This window comes from Psammomys obesus, unplaced genomic scaffold (assembly GCF_907164565.1).
Source record: "Psammomys obesus unplaced genomic scaffold, mPsaObe1.curated_primary_1811, whole genome shotgun sequence".
Classification (NCBI taxonomy): domain Eukaryota; kingdom Metazoa; phylum Chordata; class Mammalia; order Rodentia; family Muridae; genus Psammomys; species Psammomys obesus.
Genome location: NW_026596073.1, coordinates 4,909,993 through 4,930,946, shown reverse-complemented (window position 1 = coordinate 4,930,946; position 20,954 = coordinate 4,909,993). Strand labels below are relative to the sequence as shown.

Sequence of the window (20,954 nt, the reverse complement as noted above, 5' to 3'; positions counted from 1 at the left end):
GTGTGTGTGTGTGTGTGTGTGTGTGTGTGTGTGTGTGTGTGTGTGTGTGAGATTCATTTTGAACTGGTAAGAGTTACACTCAAAGCTGTTGAGAAAGAGAAATTCTGCTGAATTCAGAATTTGTCTACGATACAGGAAGGTGAGTCAGGCAAAAATCTGAGGAGCCAGGTCTCTCGGTGGCTTGAGAAGCTCTATGCTAGCCCACAATGGAGCAGATTTCTGGCTTTTAAACGAGATGAGTCAACTGCCCCTAACCCCACACCTTTGGCTCGTGTAGTATAAGCAGTGTGAATGGGGTTTGACCCACTTGGATTACAAAGACGTCTAAATTGGCCTTGCCAAAAGTTATACAACATTTATGTCACATATGATAATGACATGTCCCCACAATAATCAGAACTCTTTCATGAGGACAGGAAATGCACCTTTTCTGCGTTCTCTTCTCTACCCCTCACCACCTAGGGTGTTATCTGGAGTATTTTGTGTAAGTTGTTAAATGCATCCTAATCAGTTCCTTATGCTGTGCCTGCAAGACTCTTCTCAAAGTCTCTGGGTTTCTTTGGGCAGAAAATATCTCTAAAAGTCCTAGGGGGGAAACAGTAATGGAATCTCAAGTCCGCCTGACCCTGTCCTTTCCCATCCGAAGGACTCCATGATCTTTCTCAACATAGAAGAAAGGCTTATTTTGGCTCAGAGTTTGAGAATCCAGTGTCATGGCAGGAAAGCCTTGGCTACTGGAGCTTAAGGTCACATTGTGTTCACAGCCAGGAAGGGAGAAGTAATGGAGGCTGGTGGTCAGCTCACCTTTTCATACAGCCCAGACCTCCAGCCTCCATAGCACGGCGCTGCCCACATTTAAGGTCTATTCTCTCACCCCAGTTAACCAAATGTACGTAATCTCTTACAGACATGCCAAGAGATTTTTCTCCAAGGTGATTCTAGAGTCTGTCAAGTTGACCATCAGTGTAAACCACCGTAGACTTTTTTTTTTTTCTTAAAGGGCACTTAACCTACTATTACGTTGTCAGTACATTTACAGTTGCTGGAGAAACCGCTGAAACAGTGGGATTTACAATGCCCGAGGAGTGGGTCCCTGATGCCAGGCAGAACATCCCCATTCTCTACTCAGCTCAGCCTAAACCAAAGCAAAGCCTGGGGAGAAAGGGAAGCCGGAACGAAGCAGGGCTGCCCTTTGCCAGCTTGTGATTTCTTCTCTAAGCTGTTTGTTCCAACTTTTGCTCCTTTCTCTCCGGATGAAATGGTCGGCTAAGTTCACAGGGTTGAGCGTGCCATGCACAGGTAGCTCATATTTCATAGCCTGATGTTATCAACTAATAAAAGCATGGTGTTGTTGGAAGCTGTGGTTGGTCAGTTCCCAGTGTACTGAGCTCAGTAAGCAATTGCTCTAAATTCTAATCTGGCCCTTTTTTATCTTCGTCTCCTCTTCCTCCCATCCTCCTTACTGATGGCTAAGTGGATAGGATAAGATGCCTACTTCCCTTCTGAACAGGGTACCTAGACGGTCCGCAAATACCTGGACAGTGTTCTTTACATTACATTTAGGTGTTAGCTAACAAAATTTTAGTAGCTTTAGATGCCAATGTAAGTTAATGGTTATTTGCACAACCCATACACAGAAAATGTGATAACCCTAACTAAGACAGAAATTGGTTACCAGGAGTGTGGGATATTTATTGGCTGTGACAGACATGACTATGCTTTTGGAAGGATTACAGAAGAAATTTGGAGCTTTGGAATAGAAAAGCCAGTGAGTGTTCAAAGCTCTGTGAGCTGTTGGATGGGAGCTTGGAAGATAAAGATGTTGAGAGCAACACAGATGAGGGAGCCCGGCTTGTGAAGTTTCAGAGGAAAGTTTGAGAGTTCCTTAATGACTATCAGGGCCCTTTGCTAATTTGATTTAAGAATCTGTAGTTCTGGTTAGCTGGGCCTGAAGAATCAGCTGTGATTAACAAGATAACGGATAAAGTGAAACCTTTGCTTTGCTGGGATAATTGATGCTGGTCAGCTGGGGCTGAGAAATGAGTGGTGATTAAGATGACACCAGTATCACTGAGGTGAAATCTTCCTGAGAGTCAGCATGCAGAAACTGTGTTCTAGCCATGGCCGGCGTTGTACCTTGTGCCGGCAGCTGAACTTGGTAGTGTGAGAGTCACGCAGGTGGTGCTGGTTTTGAAGGCATCAAGGGGTCATGGAGGGCAGCTAAGTCTGGGGGCTGTGTGGCAGCGCTGGAGTCCCTGAAGAGAGGCCAGGAGAGGTTACTGGTGAAAGCACAGCCCAGTTGCAGCAAGAGACCCCGCATTTTGGAGCTGTCCATGGCATGGGATACCAAGAATACCATAGCAGCGGTGGAGTGGAGCCAACCAAAGCCTAGAAGATAAGAAGTGTGTGCTGGGGAGGTCAGAACTGGAGAAGTGAGCCAGGCCTTATAGAGGAGCCCAGAACACTGTGAGTGGATCCCAGACACCAGACACTGAGTTACCGACACAGGAGTTTGTTTTTCCTTTTTTCAGATTATGACTGTACCCTGCTTCTTCCCTCTTGAAAAAAAGAAAATATTTATTTATTTTACAAGAGCCCACACTTGAATGAGCAATTTTTTTTTTAAATTTTTGATTTTTGATGTTATTTTCGAGACAGGATTTCTCTATGTAATATCCCTGGCTATCTTGGAACTCAATTTGTAGACCAGGCTGTCCTCAAACTCACAGAGATCCTCTTGCCTCTACCTCCAAAGTGCTGGGATTAAAGGCATGAGCCACCATCATGCCCAGACAAATGACTGAATTTTTAATGAGATTTTGGATTTTAAAAGAGACTGAATTTTTTTAAGACTGAATTTTAAAGTATTTGAATTTGTAAAGACCAGGACTTTTTAAGTTTGTGAAATGTTTTATATTGTAATGTCAATATTAATGTGTGATCTTGGGCATAAACAAAAAAGGAAAAGTTGTTGCTTTATAGTGATGTGTTTATGTGTCAGGTTGATAAGGGGCCAAGTGTGCAGTTTGTCAACATGACACAAGCTAGAGTCATCAAAGAGGAGGGAACCTCAATAGAGAAAATGCCTCAGAAAGATTGGCCTGTAGGACAATGTCTTAATTAGTGATTTATGGGGGAGGGCCTAGCCCATGGTGGGTGGTGCCATCCCTGGGCTGGTGGTCCTGGGTTCTGTAAGAAAGCAAGCTGAGCAAACCATGAGGAGCAAGCCAGTTAGCAGCACCCCTCCATGGCCTCTGCATCAGCTCCTGCCTCCAGATTCCTGCCCTGTCTGAGTTCCTGTCCTGACTTCTTTCAATATGGAAGTGAAAGCCAAAGAAAACCCTTTCTCCCTAAGATGCTATCATTTTAAGCTACTAAGCTTTAGTGGAACACATTGTGCAAAAAAGAGGTTCTTGGAACAGAAACTGTGTTCTTTTTAGAATCCTAAGTAGACTTTTTTTTGCCTCTACTAGGGCAGGAAAATGGGGGGAAGAAGATGAGGGGGGATGGAGAAGGATTTCTTTTGATCACAGAGCAACAAACTATAGAAAGTCAAATGAGGATATTATGTAGCATGTAGTAATCATCTTAGTTCTTATCTGAGTCAAGCCTGTTGCAAAAATGACAAGAGCCTGAAAAAATTAGAGCTGTGCTTCCAAAAACTGGCAGAAAAACACAATTACACACTACACATAAAAATATGATATCATATTTGACTTTTAAAACTGCTTTTTTTTTTTCTACATAGCTGAGCTTGTTGTGGGTATAGATTTTTATTAATGTTATATTCTTAAAGCCTAGACGAGTGCCTTGCAAGGCGCTCAATAGAAATATGTTGAATGAATGAATGACCATTGCAATGTTTATTGTTAATTGTTAACTTGACAAAAATCTGGAACTGCCTTGGAAATGGGCCTCTGAGCATTATCTATGAGGGGATTGTGTTGATTATGTCACTTGAGGTGGGAAGACCCACCAGGGTAGGCAGCACCATTCCCTGTGCAGAGGATCCTGAACCATGTGAGAGTGGAGAGAGTAAGCCGAGTGCTAGCAAGGGTGCCCTCATTTCTCTCTGTTCCTGATTGTAGAAGCAACATGACCAGCTCCCTCGGGCTCCTGCTGCTGTGACCTCACTGCTGTGATGGGCTGTCACCTGGATCTATGCGTTAAATAAGCCTTTTCTCCTTTAAGTTACTTTTGGCAGAATATTTTATCACAGCAACAGAAAAAAAAAATCCAAAAGCAATCAAGCAAACAAAAACAACTAGGCAAATGTTAAGATATCTGGCAGAAAACGCCAGAAAATTTATTTCTGGAGAATAGCAATAAATATGTGGGTTTTGTTTACTTCTTTTTCCTTCTCTCCTAATTTCTCCACCATGATCATGGGCTACTTGCATAGCATACTTATAAAATGCAATGGTGCTTTGTTTTAGAATAGCAACAGCTCTAGAAAGGCCCTGGGAGACTCTCTTTCTGTTGTAAGTTCTCCATGCAGAAAGGAAAACAGAGCTCAGTGTGCGTGTCAGTTCTGCTCTGCTATTCCTGGTGCTGCTTACCTAGCCAAGCTCTATGGAGGATTTTAAAGCTACACCTGGTTGATTAGTAATGTCTGCTGGGGAGCAAGTATAGCGGATAGGAAGGTATATTTGCCTAGTGAATTCATGCCTTGGGCAGTTATTGCTGTCTTGTATCTTTACAAAACAGTGATTCTGATTAGCTTTTCAGGTGAAATAAAATTTTAATAGGGGGTAGCTCACATGCATGTGTGTGTGTGTGTGATGAACTGGCAAACATAGACATAAGGCAGGTTTGAAAAGAAACCGTCTTTTGCAATCCAGAACTCATGGTGCAGTAGGAGTTCTGATACATAAAGGAAGAGTGGGACACTCAAGATCGTTCACTGTGATGATGCTACAGATAATGATGCTGGCCTAAGAATAAAAGGCTGATAACTTGAAAGCACAGAGAGGTAGAGAGTCGGCTCCTTGATTAAGACAGCGGCTCTCAACCTTCCTAGATGCTGCAGCCCTTTAATACAGCTCCTCATGTAGTGGCGACCCCCAGGCATAAATTATTTTCGTTGCTGCTTCATTACTGTAACTTTGCTACTGGTGTGGACTGTAGTGTAGATATCTATGTTTCCTGATGGTCTTAGGTGAACTACAGGTTGAGAACCACTTGGATGAGAGCATGTGTTGCTCTGAAAGTTGACCGGGGTTCCATTTCCAGCATCCATGTTGGGTGGCTCACAACTCCCTGTAACTCTAGCTCCAGGGGGAGGTGTCACCTCTGGCCTCCATGGATACTAGCACTGTCGCTCACATACCCATGGTGGACTACACACATCTTCATAGCTATAAATAGAGTATTTTCAAAAATAAAACCAGACAGTGGTAAAAACCGGGTGTACTGGATCAGCATTCCAAATTTCATCGAATAGATGAAGATTTCACCTCATTTTTTAAGGGAGCAAAATTTTAATGTAGTAAAGCAGACTAGCGTCCACCTCCCCCCAACCAAGGGTGCCTACATCATAGTCCTTGGACTTGAGATATAGTAATCGGTCTTGACTGAACTGAGAGCTGGGTGTTCACTGGCTACTATGTGACTGGCAACCCAGTGTGACTTACCTTGGCACATTGTTGTTGCTATGTGATCATGGTAGGCCTTATGACAAAATGACACTAAGGGGGTAGGTGAAATGACGTTGCCAATTGTTTGACACCAGAGTAGGGAAAGAACCTTGTCTTCCCACTAAAATCACAAAGTCTTTAAAGGCAGAAGAAAAAGGCAAAACAAACCAACTAAACCCAGCCGAAGGAGCCAGGCATGGTGGCACACGCCTTTAATTCCACCACTTGGGAGGCAGAAGCAGGTGGATCTCTGTGAGTTCAAGGCCAGCCAGGTCTATGGAGTGAGTACAAGACAGCCAGAGCTTACTACACAGAGAACTCCTGTCTCAAAAAGTGGAAAACAACAACAAAAACCAAACCAAACCAAACCACCACCACCAATGATAGCAAAGCAATCGAAGAGATGACTTTTCTGGAAAAGAGAACCAGGGGAGAGGGAGCCGGTAGCCTGAGCAGTCTGCTTAAAGGCAGATGAGAAGAGCCAAGAATTAGGGACCAGAAAATTTACTCCCAGAACAAGGGAAGGGAACGAAGCCTGCTACAACATTGGCATTAGTTCTCTGGGATCTAGGTCAGACTTCTTACCCACAGAACTATGTAATAATAAATCAGTGTTGTTTGAGCCACCAAGTAACTGATTACAGCTGAAACAGAAGACCGGTCCATGAAATAAGCTTGCTTTACTTTAAAAAGGAAATGACTGTTTCATAGCCTCTTCCAGTTGTTAACCCTTTGTCTTCTGTAGCACTTTCTTTATAATTCATCTCTAGTTTGTTCTACAAGTTTTAGGATCAGGTCTCTTTCATTGACTGTTGTATGAAAAGAAAGCAGCTCGGAACCCTGCTGATGAGTGGTCTTTAACCTGCTTTCCTCTCAAATAATTTTTTTTTTGTCTATCCAATAGGACCACCAGCCATTGCATAATTGTGGTTGTGTATTGCATAATGACAGGGGGCATGTTATGAAAATGAGATGTTACTTAATTGTATCACTGTGTGAACAAGAGAGCGTGCTTATCCAAATTATGGGGCTAAAATGTCACAGGTGATATATTCCTGAGGTCCTACCATGTGTATGATGCTGACTAGACAGTGTTATTTTGTGGGTGACAGAGGTATTGTGCTTACTGGTTGACCCATCTCACCAGCTCAAAGGGTTGGTTCTTTTTTTTTTTTATTTTTTTATTTTTTTTTAAGGGTTGGTTCTTAAAGGTATAATAGTCCTAATATTTAATGACGGCCAAAGCAATGTCTATACCATTGCTTCACTTTTTTGGGGCCTTTTCATTCCTTCTTTCCTTCCTTCCTTCCTTCCTTCCTTCCTTCCTTCCTTCCTTCCTTCCTTCCTATCTTTCTTTCTTTCTTTCTTTCTTTTTTTCTTTTCTTTCTTTGATTTCAGGCAAGGTCTCTTGTAACCCAGGATGGCCTCAAACGCCCTAAATTGCTAGGTAAGACCTTGGGTTCCTGATTCTCCTACCTTCTTCTCTGAAGTACTAGAATTGTATGATAGGTATGATAGCTGTGCGCCATCGTACCTTGCTTGTACGTCCAATTTTAATTTCACATGAGAAAATTTTGAAAATGAATGTCTAGGCAATACCTCACACCAACTAAGTCCAAATCTTCGGAACGAATTTAGACACTAGTGTTTTTTCTCTTAAAACTTTGACATGATTCTAGTTTGGAGCCTTCTGATGTAGAATTGCAGACTAATATTTGGGGAGATATCTTCCTAGCCTTTAGCCAGTTTGTTTTCTGAGGTTACATTAAGTTTGTAAACATTTTAATTTGTATATGTATATGCACATATATACAAATTATGGCAGTTGTATATTTATTTATATAAAACTGTCTTGTTTTGAAATTTACCAGAAAGTAAATTCTTCAGGTCTTCAAGCTTAATGACATTCCATTTCTTATAAACTTTAGATTTGTGGTGTGTGTGTGTGTGTGTGTGTGTGTGTGTGTGTGTGTGTGTGTGTGGCGTAGGTGTGTGTAGAGCGGTGGGGGGGGTATGTGTGTTGCTGCGAATTAAAACCAGGAATGCACCCTGGTCACACAGTACACAGCTGCTTTACCACTGAGCTATAGTCACTGCTCACAGGTTTGTTTATAATGAATGAAGTTTCTTGAGTCTGCTGGTTGTATGACTTTTCTTAAACTTGGATATTACATTTTTTCAGTTGCAATTCTTTTATTGCTCCTGCTTTCATTGTCTACATCAGTAGTATATATTTAAAGACTATCTTTAGTCTATTTCTGTTGAGCCAGCCATATCATATTGATACTAAGACAAAAAACTCAAAAACAGGAAAACCTTTCAAACTGTACAGTAAATAAAGGAAATCCCCATGAAGACGATTCCAGCCTGTGACCTTGGTTCTTTCAGCAGGCCTGGAAAATTCCTGTCTCCTGGGGTTAAGCAGGAAATCTAAGTGAATGACTCGGACCTGTGTGTTTAAGTTGGGAAGAGACAAGGTAGACAGTTTGCTAGACAGTCCACTTCTGAAAGGAGTCAGTTAAGAACCCATTTAAAATATTTCGTCATTCAACTCAAACATGTTTGGGCCTGGGACTTTGCCCACTGACGTCCAATTTGCACAGTTTCAACCACAGACAATGGTGGATGGGTGGGGTAAGCAGTCTCCAGTCTGTCTTCTTAGAATCCAGCCTTGATTAGAATGACAGCAGATGCTGTAATCTTGCTATTGTTTTCCCCTTCCCTTAAGCAATAGGAAGATTTGGGGCTCTTTGACATCAGCCATAAAAATAAAGATTAGTTTATGTGATTATATATCATGCTCTATTTGCATTATCACACAGTTTACCCACATTTTATAAAACATGGCTATTTGACTTTGTGACTAGAAATGTTATCCGAAGACGGAACTCTTTGTGCTTAGCTCATATAACTGCCTGGGGTGCTGACTTTGCATGTTCTGTGCAGCTCATACTTATCATCTTTTAACAGACTTAGTTGAAAAGGAATTAGGGATAAGCCTCACCCATGCCATGGCTAGGGTAGCAGTATAGACCCATTGAGGAAAAACACACAGTCAACAGAACAGAGTGTCCGGCCTGGGTGGGGCCTAATGTTGCAGTTGGGCCAGGTCAATCACCTGCCCAAGGAACCTCCCGTAGGTGGATTCACTTCACATTAATCCATGCTAAAAAGAGTGGAATTCGTCCTTCAGTGAGGTACTGTCATTTTCTCACTCCAGTCCCTACCACCCAGCACAGTCACTAGGAGCCACCATGAGTTTGTCTGTCCCTGTCCCTGTCCAACTTTCTGAGGACACCAGAAAGGCGCAGTCTTTGCTTATTTTCTGTCTCTTTCCTTTGGATCCTGGATAGATGTAAGTATACTTTTGCTGGCGTTTTGGGTTTCATCACTTGTTGAAATATGGTACAAGTACAACTAATAACCTGTTCTAGTTGCCAAATAATCGACACAGAGAACTATTAGATTTATTAATAAGCTTAAAGGCACTAGAGCTGAGTAGAAACTAACCTACTCTAACCTGTCCATGCTAGCCTTGCTATTTCCCAGAAATGTGCCTGTTGCTTGCCATATTGTTCTCACCTTGACTGCTGCTTCTCCATCTGTCTGTCCTCGTGGTGAGCTCCCATCTGTCTCTCTCCCTTCTCCACCTTCCTCCATTTGGTCCCTACCTGAGGCCTCTGACTCAGATCAGAAGTCCAACCTTCCTATCTCCTCTGTCCAATCATTGGCAGTTCAGCTTTTTATTAACCAATTAACTGGGGAGCATTCTTTACACAACATTGATCATAACAATGGCCATGTCTGGACTGCAACTTGATCTCAGGGCACAGAAGTCACCATCTGAATACAGTGCACAAGACCAACCCTTAACAATTACTCTTTCTCTAAAGCTCACCTTCCCCACCATGTGTCTGCCTGTTTCCCTTATGTCTGGCATTTGGACCAGCTTTAGTGGCATGGCTTCCCCCCTTCTCTGTCCTCTCCCCCCCTCTTTCTCTCTCTAAATACTCTAACAACTATATTCTTGAACTTCTGTTTGAGTTCATTCTAGAATTGTTTCACTCATGAGATGAAGAACCCCAAGAGGGGACCCCAATTCTCCTGTTGCCATGATGTAAGCTCTCATGGCATTGTGGCAACAGTGGCTTTTGAGAGACGGATGCTGTGGAAGGAGTAGGTTCACACAAGAGCAAGAGCAGCATGAGGCAGAGCAGACTTTGTGATGCCACACTTGACACACTAAATGCTGAGGATTGCAAGTTCCAGGACAGCCTGGATTGTACAGGGAGATTTTTGTCTCAAGAACATAAAACAACAAAAAGTAAGAAAGTGGTGAAATTACTTACTTAAAAGGGGTTTTAGTGGGAGCTAGAGAGATGACTCAGTGTTTATGAGCAAATACTGCTTTCCTGGGGACCTGAGTTCAATTCCCAGCACCACATCAGGTGGCTGTGCTGCCCATAACCTCTGATTCAGGGAAATCTGACACCTCTGACCTCTGTGGACTCTTGCATTTATGTGCACATAAACCACTACCCCAACATACACATAATTTAAAAAATAAAAATAAATAAATAAATAGAGGTTTAAAAATGGACGGTTGCCTTTTTTTTTTTTTTTTTTTTTAAATCTATCAAATTAGACCTAGGCATTCTTTTCCCCCTTGTCTCGTTATCTGCCCAAATCCATTGCTTCTCTGAAATCTCTCTTTGGTGCCCCTTTCTTGGTGCTATGCTTTGAACAATGTGTAAAGGCCCACACTGACTACACTTGATTGACCTGAAGTTCTAAACAGAGTTCATGTAGGTTACTTTCCTCCAAAACTTGTTAGAAATCTAAGAATCTTTTTTCCCTAGCCACTGACTTGCAAAATGTTTCTCAATAAATATACCGCCACCTTCCTTTTTTGCTTAACCTGGTGAATAGGGTGTTAACGGTAAACTTCTAATTCCATATCATACACACGATACTCAGAAAAGCCAGTTTGCTTTCCCCTTTTGTTATAAACAAGGAAGGAGCTTCCAAAAGTGGAGTGGTGTTGATGGCCTTATTTTCTGCTATATAGCTGGCAAGGATTAAAGCTACAATGGGGAGAGTCTTGTTTACAACCTGGGCCAGGACTTGGTGACAGAGTTCATACAGCTCGCCAGTGGAGGGGCTAGCTTCTAACTCACATGACCTGACCCTGCTCTTTGAAGAAAAGGGTTCTATGTTCCAGGCCTTGAGCTATGGAGATGAGTAAAACCCACAAGGCCCTTCTCAAATGTTTCATAGAGTCCAGCTGGGAGAAAGAGAAAATAAACAAGAATCCGAGAGATAAGAAACCAGTGGCATGCTGAAAACAAAAGCAAGGCGATGATGGGATGGAGACAAAGGAACACACTGGGACTAGGCATTCTTTTCCTAAATATTTCTGAGTAACTTGAGCCACCGTGTTGGTCAAGCGACTGCGGGGAAGCTCCTGGGATCTGACTCTTCCCGCCTCAGAGGGCACCTGTGCTCAGGTGTGCACACCCATACACAGACATGCACACATACACTTAAAAGTAAATCTTCAAGAAGAGAAAGAGACTTCCTAATCATGTTCCCGTGACTACACCTGATCTCTTCAAAGCCTCCCACTTGCTGTAGTATTCCACCATTTGTTTTGTTTTTTTTTTAAATTGAATTCAACTTTCTAATGTGTTATTTGACCTGGTTTTGGAATTTCTTGTATACTTAACCCCCATCTTGCTGAGGTCTTTGTTGAATAGGGATTGACAGAATTTTTCATGTAGAAGTTAACTTACCCATTTGATATTTTTCTTCAAGGTTGGTCAGTTTTAATAGTTTCCTATTAAGTAGGAAGATAATTTGTCTTTTTTTGTCAGTAGCCTTCTAAAGTAAAAACAAACAGGACCATAGTCAGGGGCCAAGGTTTCTCTGTCCTTCATACTTGTTTCCTTCCTACAGTGTCTTTTTTTTTTTTTTAATCCCCTCAAATTGATGTTCAGAGTCAGATAGCCAGTTTCAAATGCCTACTCTGAGAGCCAGCGGCATATTTGATGGAGGCCAGGGCAAAATAAAAAATGTTCAAAAAGGAGAGGAAGGTGTTGCTAAAGGTACTAAAATAGAAATTTCTTCTCTCTCAGAATATTTTATTATTTGTAAAAACAGAATAAAGGAATTATCAGGACAAGTAACAGTAAATTTACAAAGTGCAAAAAAATAGGTTTTTTTTGGGGGGGGGTCATTTAGTTTCTGTATGCTTGTTTTTTATGTGTGCTCAAGCATTTTCAGAACTAGAGAGCATGAACTCTTCAATCACTTCCAATGATGTTTGTCTGTGGTCTGCCTCCAAGCCCATCTAGTAACTCACCGACAGTTTGGCCGCCAGTGCTGGCTCGTACAATCCCAGGACTCCAGCGTGTGGGAGAATTGACATTCGTACAGCCATGTTAGGAGAAGCCTTGGGACAGGGGAACCAAGGGGACCTCCTGACGCAGGACCTTCTGTTCTTCATAAAACTGCCATCTATCTACTGCTCTTTTGTCTCCTGTTGCTTCTGTTGCCATTGCTAGTCTAGGCCCAGGTCCAAGCCAGCTATTCCAGGAGTCCCTGGTGCTCTGCGGTCAGAGACTGCTGCGACTCCTGCTTTGGCTGTGACTTGGTCAGAGTTTTTTTTGTGTATTGGCTGCTGCGGGACCAAAACTCCTTGAACTGATTGCTTTTCTCTCCTGCTCATGCGTCACTGCTCCACTGGACTTGACTAGAAAGGTAAGTTCAAGGACAAAATACCGGAGCACAAGCTCAGTAGGAAGGCTGCTCGTACGCCCTTGAGGCCGCACCTCTGGGTTAATCCTTTCTGATTGAGTGCTCCAGCCTTTGAGTGAGCCAGGACATTAGAGCTTGCCAATCTTTGTTTCGCCAACCTTTGTGATACTGGACCAATCCTGCCTACTCTCCCCTCTAGGCCTGCCCCAACAAGATTGATTGTGCTACTCCTTGGACACCTCAGACCTTCATTCTTCTTGCCTCTCTGTACCATATCTTATCATTCTTTGTGTTTTGAGGGCACTGTCCCTTCTGTCAGCCCTATCAACTGACTTCCCTCCCTAGTCTGCTTCCTTGTTTCTGGTTTATTTCACACCTTTCTGCCCCTCATTTGTGGTGGTTGGAGTCACTTCGTAAACAGACAGCCTGCACACATGCCTTTATCTCTAGATCTGCTTTCAGAACATCCTTTGAAACACCGCTTCTGGAGGATTTTTGAATGAGACAAATTTTACTAAGACTTAATCTCCTGGATGGCTAACAATCTCTGTGGCTCCGTCTTCAGATTCCAGTTGTAATGGTTAATCCAAATTGCTAGTTTGAATGCCTGTAGAATCAGTATGGAAACATACCCACCCCCCCCCCCCCCCCTTTAATTCCTATCTGAGGCCTGAGTCAGCAAGGAATATCATTTTGTTTGTTTGTTTGTTTGTTTCTGTCTTTTAGATCCTAGCCAGAGTCAGAAGGTTTGCTGTGTTAAGTAGGATGTTAGGAATAGCCACAAGGGACACTGAAGGATGGAAAGCACCATGCTGTGACCTGAACAGTGTTCTCTGTAGAAATGAGGACAAATGGCATAGTCTGGATAACCATGTCCTGGGACCCCACCCGGACCTTGCAGAGCAGTGGTTAAAGGCAGAACTGTAGGTGAGACAGAGAGACAAGGCCAGGTAGAGCAGGCCCTTCTAGGGTACCAGCATGGACAGACTGATGGCGCGCAAGAACAGGCTCTCCTCCGTGGTGCAGCTGCTACAGCTTTGCCTGTGCAAACCGCTCCACCCGGGCTCTACGGACTCAACAGCTTTCTACCTCTATCTAAGGAGTCCAGGAGAATCTCTAACCTTCTTCTCTGATGCGATGTTTACAGTTTATTCCTCACATTGGGGTGACACTCTGATTTTGTTTTAAAAAAGAATTTAGTTGGTGTACAAAATGGTTACATCAGTGGTTCTCAACATGTCGGTCACAACTCCTTTGAGCTCCAATGACCCTTTCACAGGGGTCACCTATCAGATACCCTGCATATCAGATAATTGCATTATGATTTATAGTAGTAGTGAAATTACAGTTGTGAAGTAGCAATGAAATAATTTTATGGTTGGGGGAGGTCACTACAACATGAGGAGCTTTATTAAAGGGTCACAGGGTTAGGAAGGCTGAGAACATCATCATAACATTTTAACATATATGTGCATGTATATGTATATAATTGTACTTTGCTCATATCTGTCTTGATTTCTTAATAACAAATATTTTGGGAACATTTTGTTTATGTTTAATGAGAATCACAAATTGCATCTACTATTATTTTTATTTTAAAGAGATCTTTTGTTTACTAGTGACAATGATTGTTTTGTATCAATCATTGTCTATGTTCTTTGGAGAGTAGCTTTTTATGTCATATATATAATTATTATTCTTGTTTGAAATGCATAGTCTCCACCATTAGAATTTACATTTTTATTTTTTCTATTGTTTTAAAATCAAACATCATTTATTAGCCAAGTATATAAGAGAATACTAAAATGAACTGTTTGAAGTGTCTTGCTAAGAAGTATGACATGAATATAATATGAAATTTTATACGGAATCAATTATTCTCTGTCATAATTGGGTCAAGATGGCATAAAATTAGTTTTCTGTGTCTTCAGTCAATAGTGCTTTTGTTCAAAGTTTTAAAGGTCATTTGAAATATTCACTGAACCATTCAAAGGAGGCACCCTTCCAGAATTCTAAATGAGAGCTGACAGTGGGCATAGATGACTATTTATTCACGTTCCAGAAGGCAAGATTTAACCTGTCACCCACTCTTTTTTTAAAAAACTGCCCACCATTCCCTAACTTTCTATCACTCTTTTTATTCTTCTAGTTCTTTCTCCTTTTTTCCACCCTGTTCTCTTCCCCCAGACCACCCACTTTTCAAAGTCTATGGTATTACACGTGGGAGTAGGCTGGGGTCTAGATTACAGGCTGGACAAACAGTTCTAGTTCCCCTCATTCTCCAGGGAATTAGGCTAAATGCTAAAGTCACATTTCCCAGTGACCACAAAACTCCCCACTGGAACAAAATGTTCTCACTTGGCCGGTTTAATCACCCATGAAATCTGCAGTGTGAATTGCTAGGAGGGGTGGAGAGTAATTCAAGTTCTGGGACAGCTGGACATCTCTTTTGATCTTCAGCTTGCTACTGTCGGCTCCAGGAGGGCAGAGGTCGAGGCTGTAAGAACGCAATGTCAGGATCCCAGCTCAGCTCAGGCCACTGTATCTACAGCAGTCCCCACTTTCCTTCACAGGTCCAGACAGGCACTTTACTGAAACACCATCCCTCCATGACAGACAGTCCTAGAACCAGGACCTCTCATCTGGGAAATGAGTTTACACAGAAGTCACACTTCTTCTCTCCCACCTTCCCTGCCTTCCCTCTGGGAATCCCAGAGCCAGACTCCTGGCTCTAGCTGTGAAACCTCCCTCATCCTCAGAGGGAGGAGATAATGTAGAAGAGGCTTGTTCCTCTGCATATGGGCTCTGGCTGGCTTCTCCAGGGACCCTGCATGCTGTCTCCGGTGCTCATCACACCTTTCCTTCTCTGTCTGTCTGTCCATGACACTAATAAATCTTCTGATAAATTTCTCACTCTCTAGGAATCTGTCTCAGTGTTCTCCTGAACACCTCCTTCCCCAAATAACAAAGATCTTTGTTGTTTGTTACCCTAGCTGTAAAGAAATGCTAGGCAGCGCTCGAGGGAGACTTTTCAATATACAGAGAACAAGCTTCATAGAACAGTGTGCTGATTTTAAGTAAAAAATACCTATTTTTATAGACAGACCTGAAAGGAACAGTGTAACTTAGAGCTCGACTTTGAGAACTTTTTGTTGGCAAACATCTCTTAAAAACAATTCAGTACCAACTTTAAGCAAAGCCAAATAGTCTTTTCTGGTAAATCGCTTGTGTTTAGATAGCCAGGGTAGTATTGTTAGGGTTGCCATAAAGCTCATTGAAGAAAAATTCCTGGTCAAGAGAACGGATTCCTTGGTCTGGGTGCAGACCCAGCATTCCACATTCCAGTGAGGTTAGGTCAATAGCTGGGCCCAGGAACCACCCCTAGGCAGACAGGCTCACCTTAAGCGAGGCAAAAGAGATAGGCAGAATATTTTTTTCTGTAATGCCTGCCCAAGGCCTGAGTCAGCAAGGCACAGCTTTTTTCTTTTTTCTGTCTCTGTCTTTCAGGTCCTAGCCAGAACCTAAGCATGCCTTCTCTCATGCTTTGAGCACCCTTAATTGCTTCTCCGTAGCTTCCCTCCTTGCTACATAGACGTCCATACCAGCTTACACAGCAAGTCTTTTCCCTTTTGCTCCTCCGTTCTCTTCCTCTGGGCCAGTTGCTGAGATTTGCAGCTTGTCAGCCCTGGGAGCTTTTGTTTTAAACTCTAATAAAACTTGTCCTTGAGCTTCTGTCTAATTCTTAAATTGTTTTACAAATGAGACTAAGAACCAGAAGCGGTGGCCCCAATTTCCCTTGTATCGTTAGGTGATAAAGGGCACCCGCTCAAATTCCAGGAAAAGTATCGTTGCTTCCTGTAAAAGATCAAATTCCCTTAGTGAGCTGATAAGGTTGGAGCTTGCCTTGAAATCAAATATTAGCCCAAAGCAGCAGGCAAACACACAGCTTTAGCTTTGCCAGATGGCTAGTTGTGGTTCTTCCCTTGCGGCTCCTGGTTACCAAGATGGTACGCCGGCTCCTCTCTTTCTCTAGCAGAATGTGCGTGGTAGAAGCTCAACCAACTAGAGCGTCACAGTTACTGAGTGAAGATGGGCTCTTGAGCCAAGCAGAGGCAGTAATGCTCTGGACCCATCTACTGAGACACTGAGAAGGTCTTACACTGCACTGGAATGCAGTTTGGAGATAGGTATGTCACCCAACCAGGAAGGGTACTTAACAGCAGTGCAACTAACATGAAGGAGAACATGTGAAGGAGATATGAGGGACTGAGAGAAACAGCGTCAAGTTTGAGTTATATTAGTAAGAGCTTTGAATCATTCTATGCCAAACTGCCAGTTCCTGAAGCTTTCTTTAAGGAGTCAGCAACTCTAGTATTCATTGGGGCTATATTTTGTTTGATCCGTTTTATCAAAAAGAGCTAAAAAGTAACACAGATGATTTAAAGAAAAAGCCCATCGGTCCCTTTAAAAAATTACTAATATACCTGTATAGTCTATATTTTTTTCCTCAATAAATTTACCAGGATTTCTGTTTGTTCATTTTTTAAATTTTTTTTTAGCTTCATAAAAACCATCAGCTTTTGGTCCTCTGGTGTTTATTTTCAATTTCAATTCCTAGCTTTATGATTCCTTTTCTCAGTTCTTTTGATTACAGTTGTGTGTGTGTGTGTTTAATTCTTATGTTGAAACCATTAACATTTAGTTCTTTTTTATTTTTTAAAACTGTATGTTGAAGAGTGTAGAGAAATTGATTTCTTTTGCTATTGAAAGGGGGTCTCATTGTAACTCAAGCTGGCCCCAAATTTGCTGTGTCACTAAAGTTGACCTTGAACTTATGATCCTCCTTTCTCTGCTTCCTGAGGGCTGGCATTACAGGAATAAAGCACCAGTTTCATATGTCACGAGTGATTAAAGCCATGGGCTTTGGGCATACTAGGCAAACCCCTACCTGTTGCGCTATCTCCAGCTCCTTGTCCGACTTTAGCATGATCTGATAAGCTTTAATATTTAATATTTTTATAGTTTTTGTGTCTTCCAATTCCCATTTTGATTTATTCCTTCTTCCTCAGATTCTTTGCAATTTCATTTAGAAATTTCCAAATGTGAATGTGCGGAGTTATCTGTTTTGTTAATATTCTCCATTTCAGTGAGCCATTGATAGGCAAAGTGGTATTATGACAATTTTTGGGGCAATGCTGAGGGTTGTATAAGGCCAGACATTTAAAGTTTTTCTGTGTTTGCTGAGTTGTGCTCAGGATTCTTATACAGTCTGTACCTGTATCTATAGGATCTTCATCTTGGATTCAGCCAATTGTAAATAGAAATATCTTTTGAAAGTCTTACCCACTGAGCACATTAACTTTCCCCTTCGTCATTATTTCTCAGATGAGACCATGTGACACTTATTTATGGCATCAAAAGAAATCCAGAGATGATTTAAAGTGTGGGAACAGGTGTGTAGATGATACACAATTTGCTACCTTGTTTTATGTAAAACCAGTTTCCAAGGAGTTGGGGATCCTTGGGGTGGTCTCAGGACAGATTTTCCCCACAGATAACAAGGGACAACTGATTGCGGTCCCATTAGGTCACAAACTGATTGTTGCTTTGCTTAAATCTGTAAGGTTCTCATAGCCAATGTGGTTAAGGAATTGTGCTTTAAAAAAAATATATCCTAATGTTCTTAACATGTTTTGCCTATATAGTTAAATGATTATATGCCCTAAGTTATTGAATTTTAAGGCAAATTGTTTCTTTGTCATTGTATGTTTTTGTGTCTGTGGCATTGATACAGTTGTAGTAGCTTTCTTCGGGTTGGTGTGTTTTCACTATGTCTTTTCTAATTCTTTGTCTATGAATTTTTCTCATGGTATAACATTTATTTATAGGTCAACAGTGCATATTTTAAAACAAGCTTTAAATTGTACTAGTTGGACAAACACAGAAAGATAAAAAGTATATTATTAAAGAAGCTGATGGAACAGGGCTTCAAGCATAAATTAGATAAGACGCTCGGTGGGTCCAGGGGAAGAAATAAATGAAGGACTAAAAGAACCTAGACAGGGCAAATATAAAACCAGTATTATAAACAGAGATTTGAACCTAATGGTACAGGTAGATTTATTAACTATAAGTAGAATTCACAGCTCAGCCAGAAGACAGATTGCCAGTCTTCATCATAAAACCCAGCTATATCCTGTGTCTTTTGTTTACCAAGTGCATCTCTCAAGAGAGCTCCATTTGGACCGTCTGACTTGAGTCTACAAATCCTTGCTTATCTGTTCTGGAATACCATGCTGTCTTCGAGGAGTATGGGTGATAGCAGACATGGCCATATAAGGAGTACTCCTGTATTATTTGTAGTCCTCTGAGATGTTCTGTGTGGTTCTCAGATGAGATTTCATATGATAAATCCTAAAAGGGCAAGAACAAAGTTTGTTCTCCTGACAAACTGAACATTTTCTCTCAGCGTAGTTATAAAAAAAGAATTTTCCTTTCCTGACTTTTATGCAACAAGCTTAAGGGTAAAATATGTGGTTATTTTTAGTTCTTATACTTAGCTTTTAATAGCTCTACTTCATCCTCCCAGTTGGCCAACATAGTTAGACAGAATATTTGGCCAGTTTGGAGATTAGGGAAACAGGCTTGTAAGGAGACAAATGTGTGGAGACAGACACAGAAAAGAATACTGACACACTAGGGCAGCTGCAGTGGAGGAGGGATTGACAAAGCGCTCTGGGGACCTAAGCAGGAGGATTAATTACACCTGTGGTGGGAGAGCTGACAAGGATACCCCAAAGAGGTGACATCTCAAACAGAGCTTCAAGCACAAATTAGATTTCTTCAGAGACAGGAGGGAAAAAGATTTAAAATGATGCTGTCCAAGAGAAATGTAATGTGAGCCATGGAGGAAATCTCAGATGCCCATACATTAATACAGTAAAAAAAAGAAATAGATAAAATTAACTTTTTTTGATAAAATTAATTTAATAATAGATTTTTTTTAATTCCACATATCCATTACAATACCTTTTGGGCATGCAGTCTTTAAAAAGAAAACATTGTTGGTGAAATATTTGTCACCAACTTTTAATATTAATATTTGAAATCTCATATCTATTTTACATTCATGCGAGGTCTCACCTTGAACTGACATGTTTCAAGGTTTCAAAAGACGCACACACATATGGCTGACAGATAGCATATCAGCTAGCAAAGGATTAGAAAAATTCCAAAGGTAAACAAAACAGAAGATCTGGGAAACAATCTATCGTGTGTGTCGTGGTTTGGAGCCGACAGGCCTCCCATGGGCTCACTCCTCAGCAGCAGGCATTATTTGGGAAGATGTGCAGCCATTTGGAGGTGGGAATCTGGGTGGCAAAAGGTCATTAGAGGCCTGTCCTCACTGCTCCCTGCTCCCTGTGGGGTGAGGAGCCCCTGCCACATGCTCCTTCCATCAGGGCTCCTTGTATGTGTTCCCTACAATAGACTAAGATGATCCTCCGAAACCTTGATCTAAAATACATCCTTCTTCCCCTCAGTTGTACTGTGAGCAACACAAAGTGATAAATTGTGTGTGTGTGTGTGTGTGTGTGTGTGTGTGTGTGTGTGTGTGTGTGATTAGAAAGGTTTTGTCTTTGACAGATATTACTATTTAGTCTTGGCTGGCCTGGGATTAAAGACCTATGCCACCAAGCTGGGCTAGAGAAAGATGTTTTGACTTTATCAGTTTAGAACTATGGAAGGTTTCCACTACAGAAAAGACATGCTCATGTGTGTGTTGGAAAACTAGTTCTGGAGCGGTGTGAAAAATAGATTTAAGAAGAGCCAGAGAGTTAGAAACCAAGTAAGGAATATCAAGTGATAATTCCTTTAAGAGACAAAGACAACATGGGTCTGTCCTTCTGAGAGGAAGAAGGGATTTGACGTGGAAGGCTTTAGAGATGGCTCAGTGGGTAAGAGTGCTTGTTGTGTAAGCTTAGGACCCGAAATCAATTGCCAGCACTCACATAGAAACTGGGCATAAATGCACATGCCTGTAATCCAAGCCCTGAGAGGGTCAGAGGCAGGTGGATCCCAGGGACTTGCTAGCCAAGCGGCCTTGCCACAATAGTGTGCTTCTACTTCATTGAGAGACTGTGATGATCAATTTATCTATCAACCTGATAAAACCTGGGGAGAGTCTTAAAGAGGGATTGTCTACATTGCCTTGGCGAGGTTACATGTTTTTTGTGGGACTGTCTGTGTGAAAAGATCCAGCCCGTGTGGGCAGTGCCATTTCCTAGGTAGGGGTTTCTAAATTGTGTGTGTGTGGAAAAAGGGAAGCTGAGCACAAGCAAGAATGCATGGTGCTCATTTCGTTCTGTTCTTGACTGTGGATGGGATGTAACCAGCGGTTTCAAGCTCTTGCCATTGTGATTTCCCTGCTGTCATGGTCTAAAACTTGATCATGAGACAGAGTCATGCAGATCTCTGAGTTCAAGGCCTGCCTGGTCTACAGAGTAAGTTCTAGGACAGTCATGCTTAGGCAGTAAGGAAACCATCAAAACCAGAATGCTGGTG

At 41.8% G+C, this 20,954-nt stretch overlaps 1 protein-coding gene and 1 non-coding gene across 4 annotated transcripts in view; both read left to right on the top strand.

Annotated features, from left to right (window-relative positions):
- Positions 1 to 4,761: 4,761 nt before the first annotated feature.
- Positions 4,762 to 4,889, top strand: LOC129690576 (small nucleolar RNA SNORA40). Its single transcript, XR_008722326.1, has one exon. It is a non-coding gene; the product is annotated as a small nucleolar RNA SNORA40 (small nucleolar RNA).
- A 7,456-nt stretch (positions 4,890 to 12,345) lies between these two features.
- LOC129690471 (uncharacterized) overlaps positions 12,346 to 20,954 on the top strand; it is a 74,281-nt gene continuing 65,672 nt past the window's right edge. For 2 of the 3 annotated variants that reach the window (XM_055626176.1, XM_055626175.1), the window contains exon 1: positions 16,361 to 16,579. The gene's annotated coding sequence lies outside the window, so the exon portion shown is untranslated. Of the gene's footprint in view, positions 12,396 to 16,360; positions 16,580 to 20,954 lie in introns of those variants that run through there. The other variant, XM_055626177.1, reaches the window with a different exon arrangement.